The following is a 13,736-nucleotide window of genomic DNA, read 5'->3' on the forward strand; positions in this document are numbered from 1 at the left end:
TGGGTTTGGAAACGTTTGGTTTTAGAAATTAAGTATGTTAAACTTCTTTATGAAAAAGAAATATTTAGGACATGTTCATGCATTCAATAATTTAATCATATGCATTGAGAAAATAAAAATAAAATAAAATAAAATAAAATAAAATAAAAAGAGAAAAAAAAAGAAAAAAATAAAGGAGAAAAAGAAAAGAAAAAAGAGCAAATAAAAAAATGGGGGACAAAATGCCCCAAAGTAAATGGTGAAAAGCAATGCATATATACTGTACTCGAAATTAGGATGCATGAATATGTAGAAAACATGGTTAATGGATAGTTAGATGTGGTATTATGATTACATGGATTGTCTAAAGTTAGGTGGAAAGTTTAAGTTAATTAAGGATTCAGATTTTATTCCACTTTTCCAAATACAATTCTACCTTGACCCTAACCCCATTACAACCCTTAAAAGACCTCTTGATATGTGTATTTGTGCATCAAATTTCTGTTGATTGGTAGAAGAAGAGCAAGCCTTAGAAAGCAAAATTAGTAGAGAATTGAGAGAGTTGAACCTTAAACACTTGAGTGATTAGAGTGTATACACTTCCGGTGAGGGTTCGATGCTCGATTCTTTGTTCCCAGCTTTCATAAGCTATTTTCTTCTGCAAGTTTACTTGTACTTTATTTTGTGATTTGAATTAGTGAAATCTAGTTCATATTTGTCCTTAAAAGATTTTTTTACTTTTAACCAAGTAGGTAGAAACATTTTGCATGTAGTTGCATTCATATATATAGGTTGCATTTCATACATTCTACCATTCCTCTTCACTCCTTTATAGCTTCTCTTGAGCTTAGCATGAGGACATGCTAATGTTTAAGTGTGGGGAGATTGATAAACCACTATTTTATGGTTTATCTTGTGCTCAATTGAGTGGATTTTATCAATCTTTCATACACTTATTCATACTAATTGCATGGTTTTACATTTTCCTTCCTAATCCTGTGATATAATTGAGAACATGTTTCCTAGGCCTTTAAACTGTCAATTTTAATTATCCTTTATTACCATTCAATGCCTTGATATGTGTGTTAAGTGTTTTCAAGGATTATAGGGCAGGAATGACTTAGAGGATGGAAAAGAAGCATGTAAAAGTGGAAGGAATACAAGAAACTGAAGGAATTGCTAAAGCTGTCCAGCCTGACCTCTTGGTACTAAATCGACCATAACTTGAGCTAAAGAGGTCCAAATGACGTGGTTCCAGTTGTGTTGGAAAGCTAACATCTGGGGCTTCGCAACAATATATAATTTGCCATAGCTGTTTCAAAGATAGGCGACGTGCACGCGTAAATCACGCGCATGCATGACCTGGCAAAAATTCAATCCACGCGTACGCGTGGACGACGCGTACGTGTGACTTTGTAGCAACCTGTGTAACACCCTAACTACCAAAGTTCACACTTCCGGCTGCGCGACTCTGATAGCTCGGACATTACGACGACACTTATATTACTTAATACTAAAATATGAACCTGTTTAAAACTTTAAACCACAATACCGCTCCCAAAAATACTTTCGTTCGATAACGTATATCCATAAATACCATACAACTTACAACAACTCCTAAAGAGTACATCCATATATATACATACATACATATATAAATAATATTACAAGCAATAATCCAATACAATTCCTATCCCTCTTACAGATTATATCAAGATAAAGGCGAGGGTGCAGTAAATCATAACTAAAACAATACAGAGCATCACAACAATAATTAAATAAGCTCTTCGTAACTTCTGCGCCATATCCTGAAAGGGAAAAAATGTAGGGGGGTGAGAATATCATCCTCGAAAGGGTTCTCAGTAGAGAGTTTTTGGGAATTACTGTAATAGGATACTTGAAGATAAACCGTACCAATGATTAATAACCGTCTCATGCCTCTTTTCAAAAACATCGATTTACAATAAAAGTAAAGTCGGAAATCTTTTCTGAAAGAGGAACCATTCAATTCTCAAAAACTCAAAAGTCTTTCAAAATGGTTTATCTATGCTGAAACAAAATAGCATTTCATATTTTATTCCAAATCAGAAACATAAAACTGAAATCAACCATCGGTTCATCTCATTCCAACCACGGCCATAGGCCCAAACAATCCAACCATCAACCAAATCACCACAATCCAACAGAGTCCCAGTTGCAAACACAGATAGGAAGTTCAAGCACAAACAACAGTTACAGCAAGTAGAACAATTAGCAGTTAATCATATAGACAAACCAAGTACAATATGCACACCCAAACAATGTCACATAGATGCATATGATGCATGCCTGTCCCTAGTGGCTGATGATATCATCTGTCGGTTATATAGCCAACCCGACACGTCTTGGTAGCTAACCATGGACAGAAACACCCATCGCGGAGCAAGTAGGTTTGAGCTACAACCCCATTGCTACTACCCGCTCAACCCAGAGCCAGTGGAATAACCACTACTGCGGCTACTACCCAGGCGGGTGTTTAACAGCTCAACCTGGAGCGAGTGGAATCACCACTACTACCGCTACTACCCAGGCGTCACAGTCTCTGACCTGGAGCAAGTGGGACGAACCACAACCCTTGCTACTACCCAGGTATCTCAAGCATATATTCATTCAGTCCCAGCCATGGATCAACATCCATCTTAGCCATCCGGCTTAAATTCATAATTCATAGTCAGCCATACGGCCCATAACTCATTCGGCAATCAGCCATAAATCAATATCATACATAGCCATTCCGGCTCACGGTTCAATCCAGAACCAGCCAATATTCATAATCATACACAGCCATTCCGGCCCATAACAAAACATCACTTCCACCATTCAACATCATCAAATTCATAAAACCGACATTTTAGCCACAAATCACTTTTCTCAAGCCATTTCACTTTGAAATCAAACTTCAACTCTTTTTAGCCTTGGCTTTTAGAAATCTCGTTTCTCAAATCATCTCAGGCTCAGGCCAAATTTACTCAAAGTGAGTTCCCTTTTTAAAACAAAGCCGCTCTCGGCATCCTCTTTCCGAAACTTCCAAAACCATGGAAAGTTAAATATTAATTTTGGGAACATTCAAAATCACCCATCCCACAATGGGATTTTATAACAAAGTTTTTCGGCAGAGTCCCAAGTCTTTAGGGGAGAATAGCATAACTCATTTCGCCGAATTCATTTAAAGTCATTAAAACCTTGGCTTTCCGATTTGAGTAATAAAATAGGATCTAAGCTGAACCGAGTCACGTAATCATTTACTTCTTTCAAAGCCGTTTCCTTTAATTAGGCAAAACCAGCTTCAACCCCCATGATAAATTCTAAAGCGTTTCAACTGTTCAAAATTGTTTTAGTCTTGCAAAAGTTCAGAGTTCAAAGAGTACTTAAAACCTTTCTCAAAACATTTCAAAATAAAACTTGTCAATAGACATTCAGGTTCTTTCAAAGTCATTGAAACTTCTTTAATTGAAACCCCCAAGTCAAATTCAAAGGCATAAACCCTTTTCGCATTCAAATAGCTTTAAAACACAAGTTTCATCTAAATAACTTTCTCTTGAAAGAGATACAATGCCTTTCTTAAGAAACAAGACTAAATCACAATTTCCTCTTTACTAACTCATTTCGAAAGCATGAATCATCCTTTTCTTGATAATTCAAATAAAATAGCAGAAGTCTTTAACTCATCATTTTCCAGACAACATTTCAATAAAGACTCGGATTTTATAGAAATTTCGACAGCACCTCCCCTAAAACTTGGACTTTTGCCACCCGGTTCAGGTCCCAACTAAACCGTTTCTCATTCCTTTCAATAGCTCAAATCCAGAAATCAATTCAAAAGCAAGCTAAACCCAACAGTCGCCTCAGTGGCATATCTCAAGGAAACCATTTCAAAAATCAACTCAATATCAACCGATTTAACTCATTTCTAAAGCTTTAAAGAATCGGTTCAGCGATAAATCATTTATCAAAACCAAATCAGTTAAAGCAACCCAGGCTGAATTTCAAGAGTATTCTATCTTTCACATCATCAAAATAATTGACTCAATTCAAACCAATTCTCAACGGATTAAACTCATTTCAAATCTTTAAAGAATCAACTTCAAACATTACATTTCACAGGCCACACAATAATTCAGCCAAACCAACATCCATAGTCATTCGAGTCAATCAATTAATACATAAGGCAGATACAATCACCAAATACACAATATCTCACATCAGTACCCATATGTAATAATTCTAATAATAAACTATAGTTTTTGGAAAGCGCCCCTACCTCAAAACGCAAATTCCATAACTCAAAAGTCTCACAGAGTCCTTTTCCGCCTCAACTTGAACTGACGGCAACCAAAACCTCAGCTCCAAGTCACGTTCGCAATAACCATAGCAACACTAATCGCAACATATAGTAATCAGGACTCGGCCTCACATTACCCAAAACTCATATTCATTAACCAAACATAACCGAATACTAACGCGAGGCTTTTTTGGAACATAAGATACTTACTGTAATACCAAAACGAAAGTAACGGCCTCTGAACCGGTTTGGCGGTAGCCTCGGTAGCCACCTTCAGCGGCTGCGGCGACCCAACTCCGGCGACGGTGACTGAAACCAACATGCCGCGACAATAAGACTCCCATCATCTCACAAGAAACGAAAACCAAGTTTGAAACCCTTACCAGCATACTTTTCCGGCGACGGCAGCAAGGTTTTCCGGCGACCAGTACAATGATAACGCCACTAACCAAAATAGAGCAGGATCTAAATAAGCGGCAAAACTTTGGAACAGTTCCGGCTAGCTCCATTAGCGGCGGCCTGGACCCTTTTCTGACGGCGACAGTTCCAACCGAGGCGGCGCCGGCAACGCAAGCACGGCTGGGCATGGTGGTTGAACCCCAGCTCAGCCTCAGATCTCTCTGTCTCTCCTGTTCGGTGTGACTGGACGGCCTTCTCTTCAACGGCACGACGGCAGAGCAAACCAGACTGGCGACGGCAGAGGTCACGGCGTGTTCGGCGGCGACGCGGGCTGGAGGTGCCGGCGACAGCGGTGACTTTACCTTCTCCGCGCTCGCTCCTCCTTCTCCATCGGTGGTTATGGCTCGCGCTCTCTTCAGGTCGCGGTTCTGCCCCTGATGCTGCGCAAGGATGATCGGCGACGGCACGAGCTCCTCGCGCGATGAATCGGCACAGTGACGGGCTTGGCGGCTGCGTCGCCCTCCTCCCCTCTCGGATCTCCCTTCCCTGCTTCCCCCTTCTTCCCCTATCCTTGATTCTGCCTCTGTTTTCCTTTTCCATTGCAGCGTTGCTGCTGCTGGTTGTTGGGGAGGGTTTTGTGGCTATAGGGTTAGAGGGAAAGGTTAACTGGGTTAGGGTTTTTAGGGTTAGGGGTAGTTTAGGTAATTTTTAATAAAATTATGGGGTAATATAGTAATTGAAACCCAAATTAAATCCCATACTAATTATATATAGAAAATACTATTTGCTCATCAATTTCACAAATTATTTTCCATAAAATGCCCAAATCAAAATAATTAGAAATAATATAATTAAACCCCTTTATTTTTCCAAAGTAGCAGTATTAATATTTAAAATATTACTTATCTAGTCCAAATTATATAAAATCTTTATTATTTCATAACTATCAGCCTTATACCTGAAATATAGAAAATAATCCAATAATTATAAAATTGGATAAAAATCATAACTTATCTCAAGTTCAATAAATCAAAACTTGCCTTAATTATCTTTAATAAAATAATATCTGAAATTAAGGCTATAAATAACCATATGATTTGAGACTTGATCATAATAAGACTTTTCAAAGATTCTGGGTCTTACATTCTACCCACCTTATAAAAATTTTCGCCCTCGAAAATTAATACAAAACGAAAGAAATTCCATAACAGTTCACCCTTGAACACATTTAAGGAAGAAGCAAAAATATCTTATCATATGAACATATATACGATTTTTAAATACTTTGATTATCATATGCATAAGGGTACAAAGGCAGGGGTGTGATTGCAAAGCAAACGTTACAAGGTAGGCTCAATGCAAAAGATAACATGGGTCAATCACGTGATAGTAGGGCAAAGCATCAAAGGCTATAAAACAGAATGGGGTTAAAATGACGTGCTTAACATCCGCACACTAATCTCATACCAACCTCAAAGTTTCAACTTTCCAACTCCATCAAGCACTTTACAATCCCCATATTCGATCATAAGCCTGACAACCTCAAATCCGTTCGCAAGGAACAAAACGCCCACATCTCATAACGTTGTACACCTACCGCTTCGACTTCCATATATAGATATCACGTCTTAAAGAACTAACTCATCACGTTACGTATACGTCTACAAGTCGCACGTGATATCAAAACAATTCTCGAGTCTACTCAGAAGGATACAAGACTTAGAAAGGAGAGTCAAATGTCAAGGATAGCAATAATAGATTTGAGAGAATATATCCAATCCCAGATAACCAAGGATACTCAAGCAATGAAGTTTACTAGACACAATTCAATTGACAACCTCAAAGATAACCCTTGAATCAAAGAAATCCAATAGGATCAACAAAGAGAAGGATCAGCGCATTAGTTTGAAACAAATTCAAGGTGAGTCGAAGAAGTATGAAGTTTATAGAGAAGAATCTCTCAAACCCAAGACAAAGCTCACAGAACTCAAGAGCATAATTGAAATACTTCCGAATACATTGTTCTTAATAGAATCGAAAACTTGTAAAAATATCACTTCGCAGTCTAAAAGAGAAGTTAAACAACAAACATCCTTCAAGGGAGTAACAAAAGCATAAACGTGGCTTTACTTCAATAAAATTTCATGTTGAAGTAGATTTTGTAAAGTTCCAAAAACAAAATGCACACAACTTTGGCCAAGAGCAAAAATATTTCCTCAAATATTTTAGAAAGATAATTAGAGCACAACTTAACCAAAAGCAGTTCATAAAACTCGGGAGAGAAATCAAAGGCTTGTTCAAAAATTCTCAAAGTTCACATTCAAACAAGCGTGTATAACATTCGTAGCAAGGATGAAAGGGAAAATTAAACTCCTTTTAGAAAAGAAACTCCAAGGTAAAAATTTGCACACAATCTGGTAAGGAAATAAGTGGTGTGTTACAAACAAACCGGTTTCCACTAAACAAGGAAGCTTTCCAAAACTTCATTTAAAAGGGCGCATTGCCAACTTTAAATTAATTTCGTCAAAATTGGACAATGGTTTTAATCTCAATCAAACAATAGAAAATAAATTCCGTTTAATATTTTGTCAAAGAGAATTCGAAACTTCTTTAAAAGGTTCAAAACAAGACTCCAAAAGCGTTCTTGAAATCACCATCTCGGAAGAACATTCAAGAAGTTTAAGATGTACTAAAAAAGAGTCAAGCCTTGCAAGAAAGGATCTTAATTTAAAGTAGTTCAAACAAGATCCACTAGACATGAAACATCAAACAAGTTTTAAATTGATCCAAAAGAATACAAAAGTCATAGAAAAAGACAACTCAATCATTTGTAATTTTTCAATGATAAATCTTTAACTAAAAATTCTTGTAGAGATAATGAGAGAATAAACAATGCACTATCTTGAAACGAATCAAACTGACCCACATAAGGATGAGATTCACAAGAGGGGACAAACCAAGATCAATGGTAATGTTCACAAGATGTAAAAGATTAGTTAAAAACAAAATCACGTATGACATTTATAGAGGTGAAAAGCTTAAGAAGGAACCAGTTCGTTCATGAGAAGAAAGCTATGAATCCAACATTTTCAAAAGAACAACAATGGCATAAACCATGTAGTATGCTAAACCAAACTCAATTCAAAATAGTTAAGTAAAGCTTATCAAACGAAACTCAACCGGAATAAAAGCGAAAAATCCTTTCTTTCCAGTATTTCAGAAAATATCCAAATACACAATCAAATAAAGATGTCCATTGGAACTATAGTAAAATTACTAGAAGGTCAAAATTTACTTTTAAAGTAAGTGCAATTGCGTAAACTAGTAAAAGTACAGGCAAGGTATTAGAAAGAAATAGTTGTTAAACTGTATAAATAATTTCAAAGTCTCATATATAGAAAAGTATATATCTAATCAACAGCAACTTTATAAAAATCTCAAAATTGGCTGTGATCACTGTCAAGTAAGAGAAAAACTGAATCAACAATTTCTCAAAGAATGGACTCAGAATCCCAGAGTTACAATGTACAACGCAGTAGGACAAGTTCAAGGCTATATCAAAGAATACATGAACCAAGAACTCAAACAGAGAAAGATAGATACAGCAAGGATTTCAAACAAGCATATGCAATTAGGATCAAACAAGAATGCATATGAATAGAGGAATAGAGTTGAAGTATCAAACTACTTTTCAAGAGGACTAGCAAACAAGAACTTCATGTTAGGATATAAAAGAACAGGTCAACTCGAACAGAATTCAAGACACACAACTGAATAGCCTCAAGAAATAGTTTCTAACGTTCCCAAAACCCGCGATTCGCTTTACTCAAAACTCGTATATCATCTATGACAACCCATTAGTGCTTTCATATACATAATTCACTAGTATTAAGCCGGCCAAACTTAATACCAAGAACTATGCAATGCAAGACTAACAGCGTTAATCAATAGATCGTCATGTGCATAAAGCTCTAATTCTCATCGTTTGACAAGACCTATTCCATGACAAACGCTCAGAGCATGCAACTGAAGCATAGTCAGTCCATTCCTCAGGCTCTACAGGAAGAACTGCTCTGATACCATAATGTAACACCATAACTACCAAAGTTCACACTTCCGGCTGCGCGACTCTGATAGCTCGGACATTACGACGACACTTATATTACTTAATACTAAAATATGAGCCTGTTTAAAACTTTAAACCACAATACCGCTCCCAAAAATACTTTCGTTCGATAATGTATATCCATAAATACCATACAACTTACAACAACTCCTAAAGAGTACATCCATATATATACATACATACATATATAAATAATATTACAAGCAATAATCCAATACAATTCCTATCCCTCTTACAAATTATATCAAGATAAAGGCGAGGGTGCAGTAAATCATAACTAAAACAATACAGAGCATCACAACAATAATTAAATAAGCTCTTCGTAACTTCTGCGCCCATATCCTGAAAGGGAAAAAATGTAGGGGGGTGAGAACATCATCCTCGAAAGGGTTCTCAGTAGAGGGTTTTTGGGAATTACTGTAATAGGATACTTGAAGATAAACCGTACCAATGATTAATAACCGTCTCATGCCTCTTTTCAAAAACATCGATTTACAATAAAAGTAAAGTCGGAAATCTTTTCTGAAAGAGGAACCATTCAATTCTCAAAAACTCAAAAGTCTTTCAAAATGGTTTATCTATGCTGAAAAAAATAGCATTTCATATTTTATTCCAAATCAGAAACATAAAACTGAAATCAACCATCGGTTCATCTCATTCCAACCACGGCCATAGGCCCAAACAATCCAACCATCAACCAAATCACCACAATCCAACAGAGTCCCAGTTGCAAACACAGATAGGAAGTTCAAGCACAAACAACAGTTACAGCAAGTAGAACAATTAGCAGTTAATCATATAGACAAACCAAGTACAATATGCACACCCAAACAATGTCACATAGATGCATATGATGCATGCCTGTCCCTAGTGGCTGATGATATCATCTGTCGGTTATATAGCCAACCCGACACGTCCTGGTAGCTAACCATGGACAGAAACACCCATCGCGGAGCAAGTAGGTTTGAGCTACAACCCCATTGCTACTACCCGTTCAACCCAGAGCCAGTGGAATAACCACTACTGCGGCTACTACCCAGGCGGGTGTTTAACAGCTCAACCTGGAGCGAGTGGAATCACCACTACTACCGCTACTACCCAGGCATCACAGTCTCTGACCTGGAGCAAGTGGGACGAACCACAACCCTTGCTACTACCCAGGTATCTCAAGCATATATTCATTCAGTCCCAGCCATGGATCAACATCCATCTTAGCCATCCGGCTTAAATTCATAATTCATAGTCAGCCATACGGCCCATAACTCATTCGACAATCAGCCATAAATCAATATCATACATAGCCATTCTGGCTCACGGTTCAATCCAGAACCAGCCAATATTCATAATCATACACAGCCATTCCGGCCCATAACAAAACAGCACTTCCACCATTCAACATCATCAAATTCATAAAACCGACATTTTAGCCACAAATCACTTTTCTCAAGCCATTTCACTTTGAAATCAAACTTCAACTCTTTTTAGCCTTGGCTTTTAGAAATCTCGTTTCTCAAATCATCTCAGGCTCAGGCCAAATTTACTCAAAGTGAGTTCCCTTTTTAAAACAAAGCCGCTCTCGGCATCCTCTTTCCGAAACTTCCAAAACCATGGAAAGTTAAAGATTAATTTTGGGAACATTCAAAATCACCCATCCCACAATGGGATTTTATAACAAAGTTTTTCGGCAGAGTCCCAAGTCTTTAGGGGAGAATAGCATAACTCATTTCGCCGAATTCATTTAAAGTCATTAAAACCTTGGCTTTCCGATTTGAGTAATAAAATAGGATCTAAGCTGAACCGAGTCACGTAATCATTTACTTCTTTCAAAGCCGTTTCCTTTACTTAGGCAAAACCAGCTTCAACCCCCATGATAAATTCTAAAGCATTTCAACTGTTCAAAATTGTTTTAGTCTTGCAAAAGTTCAGAGTTCAAAGAGTACTTAAAACCTTTCTCAAAACATTTCAAAATAAAACTTGTCAATAGACATTCAGGTTCTTTCAAAGTCATTGAAACTTCTTTAATTGAAACCCCCAAGTCAAATTCAAAGGCATAAACCCTTTTCGCATTCAAATAGCTTTAAAACACAAGTTTCATCTAAATAACTTTCTCTTGAAAGAGATACAATGCCTTTCTTAAGAAACAAGACTAAATCACAATTTCCTCTTTACTAACTCATTTCGAAAGCATGAATCATCCTTTTCTTGATAATTCAAATAAAATAGTAGAAGTCTTTAACTCATCATTTTCCAGACAACATTTCAATAAAGACTCGGATTTTATAGAAATTTCGACAGCACCTCCCCTAAAACTTGGACTTTTGCCACCCGGTTCAGGTCCCAACTAAACCGTTTCTCATTCCTTTCAACAGCTCAAATCCAGAAATCAATTCAAAAGCAAGCTAAACCCAACAGTCGCCTCAGTGGCATATCTCAAGGAAACCATTTCAAAAATCAACTCAATATCAACCGATTTAACTCATTTCTAAAGCTTTAAAGAATCGGTTCAGCGATAAATCATTTATCAAAACCAAATCAGTTAAAGCAACCCAGGCTGAATTTCAAGAGTATTCTATCTTTCACATCATCAAAATAATTGACTCAATTCAAACCAATTCTCAATGGATTAAACTCATTTCAAATCTTTAAAGAATCAACTTCAAACATTACATTTCACAGGCCACACAATAATTCAGCCAAACCAACATCCATAGTCATTCGAGTCAATCAATTAATACATAAGGCAGATACAATCACCAAATACACAATATCTCACATCAGTACCCATATGTAATAATTCCAATAATAAACTATAGTTTTTGGAAAGCGCCCCTACCTCAAAACGCAAATTCCATAACTCAAAAGTCTCACAGAGTCCTTTTCCGCCTCAACTTGAACTGACGGCAACCAAAACCTCAGCTCCAAGTCACGTTCGCAATAACCATAGCAACACTAATCGCAACATATAGTAATCAGGACTCGGCCTCACATTACCCAAAACTCATATTCATTAACCAAACACAACCGAATACTAACGCGAGGCTTTTTCGGAACATAAGATACTTACTGTAATACCAAAACGAAAGTAACGGCCTCTGAACCGGTTTGGCGGTAGCCTCGGTAGCCACCTTCAGCGGCTGCGGCGACCCAACTCCGGCGACGGTGACTGAAACCAACATGCCGCGACAATAAGACTCCCATCATCTCACAAGAAACGAAAACCAAGTTTGAAACCCTTACTGGCATACTTTTCCGGCGACGGCAGCAAGGTTTTCCGGCGACCAGAACAATGATAACGCCACGAACCAAAATAGAGCAGGATCTAAATAAGCGGCAAAACCTTGGAACAGTTCCGGCTAGCTCCATTAGTGGCGGCCTGGACCTTTTTCTGACGGCGACAGTTCCAACCGAGGCGGCGCCGGCAACGCAAGCACGGCTGGGCATGGTGGTTGAACCCCAGCTCAGCCTCAGATCTCTCTGTCTCTCCTGTTTGGTGTGACTGGACGGCCTTCTCTTCAACGGCACGACGGCTGAGCAAACCAGACTGGCGACGGCAGAGGCCACGGCGTGTTCGGCGGCGACGCGGGCTGGAGGTGCCGGCGACAGCGGCGACTTTACCTTCTCCGCGCTCGCTCCTCCTTTTCCATCGGTGGTTATGGCTCGCGCTCTCTTCAGGTCGCGGTTCTGCCCCTGATGCTGCGCAAGGATGATCGGCGACGGCACGAGCTCCTCGCGCGATGAATCGGCACAGTGACGGGCTTGGCGGCTGCGTCGCCCTCCTCCCCTCTCGGATCTCCCTTCCCTGCTTCCCCTTCTTCCCCTATCCTTGATTCTGCCTCTGTTTTCCTTTTCCATTGCAGCGTTGCTGCTGCTGGTTGTTGGGGGAGGGTTTTGTGGCTATAGGGTTAGAGGGAAAGGTTAACTGGGTTAGGGTTTTTAGGGTTAGGGGTAGTTTAGGTAATTTTTAATAAAATTATGGGGTAATATAGTAATTGAAACTCAAATTAAATCCCATACTAATTATATATAGAAAATACTATTTGCTCATCAATTTCACAAATTATTTTCCATAAAATGCCCAAATCAAAATAATTAGAAATAATATAATTAAACCCCTTTATTTTTCCAAAGTAGCAGTATTAATATTTAAAATATTACTTATCTAGTCCAAATCATATAAAATCTTTATTATTTCATAACTATCAGCCTTATACCTGAAATATAGAAAATAATCCAATAATTATAAAATTGGATAAAAATCATAACTTATCTCAAGTTCAATAAATCAAAACTTGCCTTAATTATCTTTAATAAAATAATATCTGAAATTAAGGCTATAAATAACTATATGATTTGAGACTTGATCATAATAAGACTTTTCAAAGATTTTGGGTCTTACAACCTGTACGTACCAGAAATCACTGGGGCGATTTTTGGGCTGTTTCTGACCTAGTTTTCGGCCCAGAAAACACAGATTAGAGGCTATAGGGGAATCCATCCATTCATTCATACAACATTCATTATTCACAATTTTTGGTTTTAGATGTAGTTTTAGAGAGAGAGAGAGGCTCTCTCCTCTCTCTTAGGTATTTAGGATCAGGATTCCTCTTAGTTTATGGTTATTTTTTCATTCCAGGTTCAATGTTCTTTAATTTATGTTTCTTTTCTACTTTTATTTATTCTAATGCTTTTACTTGTTAATTACTTATGTTGCCAAATTGGCTTATGAACATTTTCATGTTAGATTTGAATATTCTATTTAATGCAATTTGAGGTATTTCAGATTTATGATTGCTTTCTTCTATTTATGATATAAATAATTTAGATTTTTCCCCTTTTGGCTTTGGTGGAGTAATTGGTGACACTTGAGTTGTCAAACTCAGCTGTTGATTGAAAATTGGAAATTGCTGATTG

The sequence above is a fragment of the Arachis hypogaea genome, chromosome 15, assembly GCF_003086295.3.
Source record: "Arachis hypogaea cultivar Tifrunner chromosome 15, arahy.Tifrunner.gnm2.J5K5, whole genome shotgun sequence".
Lineage (NCBI taxonomy): Eukaryota > Viridiplantae > Streptophyta > Magnoliopsida > Fabales > Fabaceae > Arachis > Arachis hypogaea.